At 43.1% G+C, this 6000-nt stretch overlaps 1 protein-coding gene across 3 annotated transcripts in view; it reads left to right on the top strand.

Annotated features, from left to right (window-relative positions):
- Nucleotides 1–3473: 3473 nt before the first annotated feature.
- The window catches only part of LOC118357496 (1-phosphatidylinositol 4,5-bisphosphate phosphodiesterase epsilon-1-like), an 87241-nt gene continuing 84714 nt past the window's right edge, over nucleotides 3474–6000 (top strand). For 2 of the 3 annotated variants that reach the window (XM_052478275.1, XM_035734644.2), the window contains exon 1: nucleotides 3474–3679. The gene's annotated coding sequence lies outside the window, so the exon portion shown is untranslated. The remainder of the gene's footprint in view (nucleotides 3680–6000) is intronic. The other variant, XM_035734645.2, reaches the window with a different exon arrangement.

The following is a 6000-nucleotide window of genomic DNA, read 5'->3' as shown; positions in this document are numbered from 1 at the left end:
AGACGGCTACGAAAAATAGATGAAAACTCTCTTGGTAGATAGTGTGGTCTACAGTTCATCTTGAGGTACTCTGCTTCTGGCGAGCATTACCTTGAGACCTCTTTAATATTAGACATTGCACACCAGCTGTTATTGACAAAAAGACACCACCACCACTCATCTAACCAGATGTAGCTGTTCTGTCTTGCCGATGCACGGAAAACCGGCCAACTGTATAATATCTGTGTCGTCATTCAGCCACAACTCGTGAAACATAAGATATACAGTTTTTAATGTCCCGTTTGTAGGATAGTCTAGAGTGGATATCATTCAGTTTATTTTCCAATAGAACAGAAGGTAGTGGCGAGTTACCCATTCGCCGACAAATTCTCACAAGGCACCCTGATCTCCGCCCCCTGTATTTCCGTCTTTTCTTCACGCGAACGACAGGGATTTGGGACTGGTCTCGGAGAAGCAGTATATCCTTCGCGTCGGGCTCATTAAAGAGAAATCTTTGTCCAGTGCGAGGTGAGTAACCGCTGTTCTGCTATCCAAAAGCTCTATAGGCAAGATGCAGTAGATGGTAAAGAGTACAGTATATACATATGAGATGAGTATTGTAGGGTATGTACACATTATATAAAGTGGCATTGTTTAAAGTGACTAGTGATACATTTATTACATCCCATTTTTAATTATTAAAGTGGCTAGAGACTTGAGTCAGTATGTTGGCAGCAACCACTCAATGTTAGTGATGGCTGTTTAACAGTCTGATGGCCTTGAGATAGAAGCTGTTTTTCTGTCTCTCGGTCCCAGCTTTGATGCACCTGTACTGACCTCGCCTTCTGGATGGTAATGGGGTGAACAGGCAGTGGTTCGGGTGGTGGTTGTCCTTGATGATCTTTTTGGCCTTCCTGTGACATCAGGTGGTGTAGGTTTCCTGGAGGGCAGGTAGTTTGCCCCCCGGTGATGTGTTGTGCAGACCTCACTACCCTCTGGAGAGCCTTACGGTTGTGGGCGGAGCAGTTGCCGTACCAGGTGGTGATACAGCCCGACAGGATGCTCTTGATTGTGCATCTGTAAAAGTTTGTGAGTGTTTTTGGTGTCGAGCCGAATTTCTTCAGCCTCCTGAGGTTGAAGAGGCGCTGCTGCGCCTTCTTCACGATGCTGTCTGTGTGGGTGGACCATTTCAGTTTGTCCGTGATGTGTACATCGAGGAACTTAAAACTTTCCACCTTCTTCACTACTGTCCCATCGATGTGGATAGGGGGGTGCTCCCTCTGCTGTTTCGTGAAGTCCACGATTATCTCCTTTGTTTTGTTGACGTTGAGTGCGAGGTTATTGTCCTGACACCACACTCCGAGTGCACTCACCTCCTCCCTGTAGGCCATCTCGTTGTTGTTGGTAATCAAGCCTACCACTGTAGTGTCATCTGCAAACTTGATGATTGAGTTGGAGGCATGCATGGCCACGCAGTCATGGGTGAACAGGGAGTACAGGAGAGGGCTGAGAACACACCCTGGTGGGGCCCCAGTGTTGAGGATCAGCGGGGTGGAGATGTTGTTTCCTACTCTCACCACCTGGGGGCATCCCGTCAGAAAGTTCAGGAACCAGTTGCACAGGGCGGGGTTGAGACCCAGGGTCTCGAGCTTAATGATGAGTTTAGAGGGTACTATGGTGTTAAATACTGAGCTGTAGTTGATGAACAGCCTTCTTACATGGAAGTTCCTCTTGTCCAGATGGGTTAGGGCAGTGTGCAGTGTGATTGCGATTGCGTCGTCTGTGGACCTATTGGGGCTGTAAGCAAATTGGAGTGGGTCTAGGGTGTCAGGTAGGGTGGAGGTGATATGATCCTTGACTAGTCTCTCAAAGCACCTCATGATGACGGAAGTGAGTGCTACGGGGCGATAGTCGTTTAGCTCAGTTACCTTAGCTTTCTTGGGAACAGGAACAATGGTGGCCCTTTTGAAAAGCAGACTGGGATAGGGGTTGATTGAATATGTCCGTAAACACACCAGCCAGCTGGTCTGTGCATGCTCTGAGGACGCGGCTAGGGATGCCATCTGGGCCGGCAGCCTTGCGAGGGTTAATGCATTTAAATGTTTTACTCACATTGGCTGCGGTGAAGGAGAGCGGGCCGTGTCGGTGGCACTGTATTGTCTTCGAAGCGAGCAAAAAAGTTGTTTAGTTTGTCTGGAAGCAAGACAGAGCTACAGTATACATATCTCCCTGGCATATTACATCATTTATGCAGCAGCTTACCATCCATTTTTGCACTCACCTTGTGCTCACTTGAACAGGAAGGCAGCGCAGCGGTCCTTAAATGGGCAAATTTGCACAGTATAGGGGATTTAACAAACACTTAAAATATAGGCTGTGTTTCGTGTAGGTTTACCCTGGCATGACGCTTTGATAACCGTGTACACTTCTCTAGGACAAGGGGATTTTTAATCAATATAGTCACCTGTATTTACCCCCCAAAAATGAAATGTTAATTAGCTGCTAATGTGGCTATCATAAAGAACTACAAATGGGATGATGTCTGGACGAGACTGCCGAATTGAGGCAAAGGTAAGAATCTCTGGATAATTATCTATTGTTCGTTAAATTTAGCAATTCATTAATGACCTACGTTTATTTAAATAGTACATTTTGTGAACTGTCTTGAGCAAGTTTTACATTTACACAATACCTGCATGAGGTCTATTTTGATGTGAATTAGTATTTTCAATTCTGAGAGTAAATAGATCTGAATATAAGTCACCTTGCCCGAGTGAGTTTTGCATGGTTATCAAAACACGGGGGTAAGCTGACAAGAAACACAGCCCTTATGTTAAGTGTTTCTAAAATTCCCCATGGGAAAAATGAGTGTTGGAAAAAACGATTGGAATAATTTCTTTGTTTGACCAGAAGGTTTTATGGGTATTACGACACCACCACTGTGGAGCTCTATAGTGGTAGAGTTATTTTCCTTCACCACACACCAGAATGAGGCACAACTCTGGGGATCTAACCAATATACAGATTCCCAGTGCTAGATTGCCTACTTAAACTGCATTCTACTTACAACGTACTGTTTAGTAAAAACGACTGTAGTAAGCAACACATATCAGCATGCTGGGCTCATCACACCGAGAATGCATAATCTTATGCACAATTCCGTTGTTTCCCACCAATCGTTAATTTTGGTACTGTTTGTCCCTTCAGCTATTGTCATACACGTGGGTCTGAAAAGATACGTATATCTTCCTCAATAGTGCGCTGCAAAATCCTACTAGATGAAAATCCGAAATGTGTGTGAAATCCTGGAATTAAAAGCATACAATATTTTCACATACTATAAAACGTTATTTTATCGCATACTATTTAAAACGCAAGTGTAAGTATTTGGACAAGGCCACTGTCAAACTAATTGCCTCGTGAAACACTAGCCACAGACATTCCAATGTAGTGACAGTGCATTGAATTTGCATATCTTAACTACCCAGCGGCTATTGTCCAACCGCCATCGCAGCAAATGGGCTACCAACTACCAACACAACAGCAGCAGGTCCTAATCAATGCTACTAAGGGCTGGCCTTTTCATCACACTCGGCAACTTTCACGGTTTCGTGATTCGTCGTGGGGGATAAAAGTCCTATAACTTTTTAATTGAATCGTTTTTGAGGACTGTTTACCGTGAGTTTCCACTACATTTTTGGTACGTTGTGCACATTTTCTGGGAGATGTAGCTAAATCTTGGCTAAATGTAGATAAAGCAAGTTGGAGCGCACATGCATATGCATACACGTGCCAAGGCATGCTTCAAATGACTAGTGATTCCTTACTGCCATTGTAACTATCGATGTTCATAATGTTTATGGGTACAGATTTATCACGATGCTCTGCTCTTGTATGTCTCATCTTGGTGATTATTTTAAGTCCATTCATTGAAATGAATTTGTTAAATGAACCTCAGTCTGCACAGATGAGTTATGTAGGCCTAATTGACTGATTTCATTGACTCAGAAATTAATCATTTGCTCAGGACAGGGTGTCACAGCCAATGCTATCCATGTTTGAATTGACTTAGTCATCCAATCCAAAGTTTATTGGTCCATACACAGTTTAGCAGATGTTCTAGCAGGTGCATGAAACTGCCTATGTTACTTACTCCTAACATTGCAGCAAAAAGTTTGTATACAGTACCAGTCAAAAGTTTGGACACCTACTCATTCAAGTTTTGTTTTTGTTGTACTATTTTCTACATTGTATAATAATAGTGAAGACATCAAAACTATGAAATAACACATGGCATTATGTAGTAACCAAAAAAAGTGTTAAACAAATCAAAAATATATTTGAGATTCTACAAGTAGCCACCCTTTGCCTTGAAGGCAGCTTTGTACACTCTTGGCATTCTCCTCAACCAGCTTCACCTGGAATGCTTTCCCATCAGTCTTGCAGGAGTTCCCACATATGCTGAGCACTTGTTGGCTGCTTTTCCTTCACTTTGCGGTCCAACTCATCTCAAAAAATCTCAATTGGGTTGAGGGCGGGTGATTGTGGAGGCCAGGTCCTCTGCAGCACTTCATCACTCTCCTTGGTCAAATAGCCCCTTAACAGCCCGGAGGTGTGGTTTGGATCAATGTCTTGTTGAATAACAAATGATAGTCCACACTAAGCGCAAACCAGATGGGATGGCGTATCGCTACAGAATGCTGTGGTAGCCGTGCTGGTTAAGTGTACCTTGAATTCTAAATAAATCACTGACAGTGTCACCAGCAAAGCACCATCATGCCACCTCCCCCATGCTTCATTGTGGGAACCACCAGAGATCATCTGTTCACTTACTCTGCGTCTCACAGAGACACGGCGGTTGGAACCAAAAATCTCAAATTTAGACTGAGCCATTGGCGATTTTGGCATGTAAATCTTGGTGGGGTAAACCCATGCCAGCAAAGCCACTAAACAATGCGTTAATTGCACTATAATGGTGACAAATGATTCCCACAAACTGTTAGGGCCTACATAAAGCTGTCTTACCAATGCTACAGCATCTTACCAATGCTACACCTGGCTATCAGCTGAGCCTTGTCTGGCAGTGAAACAGTTTTCAGCCTCATTTACTGCCTTTAAATTGTTTTTTGCTGATATGGCTGACTTGCTTAAGCAAATGTGGTTTCTAATGACAATTGAGATGTACAAACTATGGCATAAGGCGACGACAAGCAGATAAGAGGCAATCCGTCATTTTGATTAAGAGCTAGGACGGACATAGTCAATATAACTATTTGTTTATCACTTAATGTACAGCGACAGAATTCAGAACATGGGTCGTTCTTCCAGTATTCTCCCTGTACACCAAGTCAGAACCGTAAGATAAATGAAGGGGGCATATAGGCAGACAATGAAAGCTCTTATAATATTCAATGATTACTGTACATTTCTCTAAAACAGGCTATAGGCTTCATGTGCACCACCAAATCAGAACAGTAGGCAAAATTTAAGAGTGGGAAAGGGACCAAATTATTAGGGTGAGGCACATGGGCTACTAACGGCTTACTTCACAACATAAATTTAGTATTAGTTTCTTAGCTGCAGTGTTACATATCTCCCTGGCATATTACATTAATTTATGCAGCAGCATAAAATACATTTTTGGACTCAACTTGTCCTGTGCTCACTTGAACAGGAAGGTGGCGTGGCAGTCCTTCGTGGGAAAATTTTGTAATCAAAGTCTGGTGTTCTCTGTATTTATGGCGCTTTCAAAACAAATTGGAAGTCGGGGAAAAAAATCAAGGTTGAATCATGATGTCAGGTCGTAGCTTTAGAAAAAGGCCGGGTTTACAATTCCGAGTTGGATGACCGTTCATAACCTATTTTCCCAGTCGGAGCTTGTTTATTCCCGACTTCCCAGGTAACTTGACTTCAGGGAGTTCAAGACCTCATAGTTCCGAATTAAGTTGTTTTGAGCGCAGCACAAATCATGCTTCATTGACAGCATGGCCAATGTTGAATGTTTATAATTTTAACTTGGAA

Source organism: Oncorhynchus keta, chromosome 24 (assembly GCF_023373465.1).
Source record: "Oncorhynchus keta strain PuntledgeMale-10-30-2019 chromosome 24, Oket_V2, whole genome shotgun sequence".
NCBI classification, from domain to species: Eukaryota; Metazoa; Chordata; class Actinopteri; order Salmoniformes; family Salmonidae; genus Oncorhynchus; species Oncorhynchus keta.
Note: the sequence above shows the minus strand (reverse complement) of the source record. Positions and strands in the feature narration are given on the sequence as shown.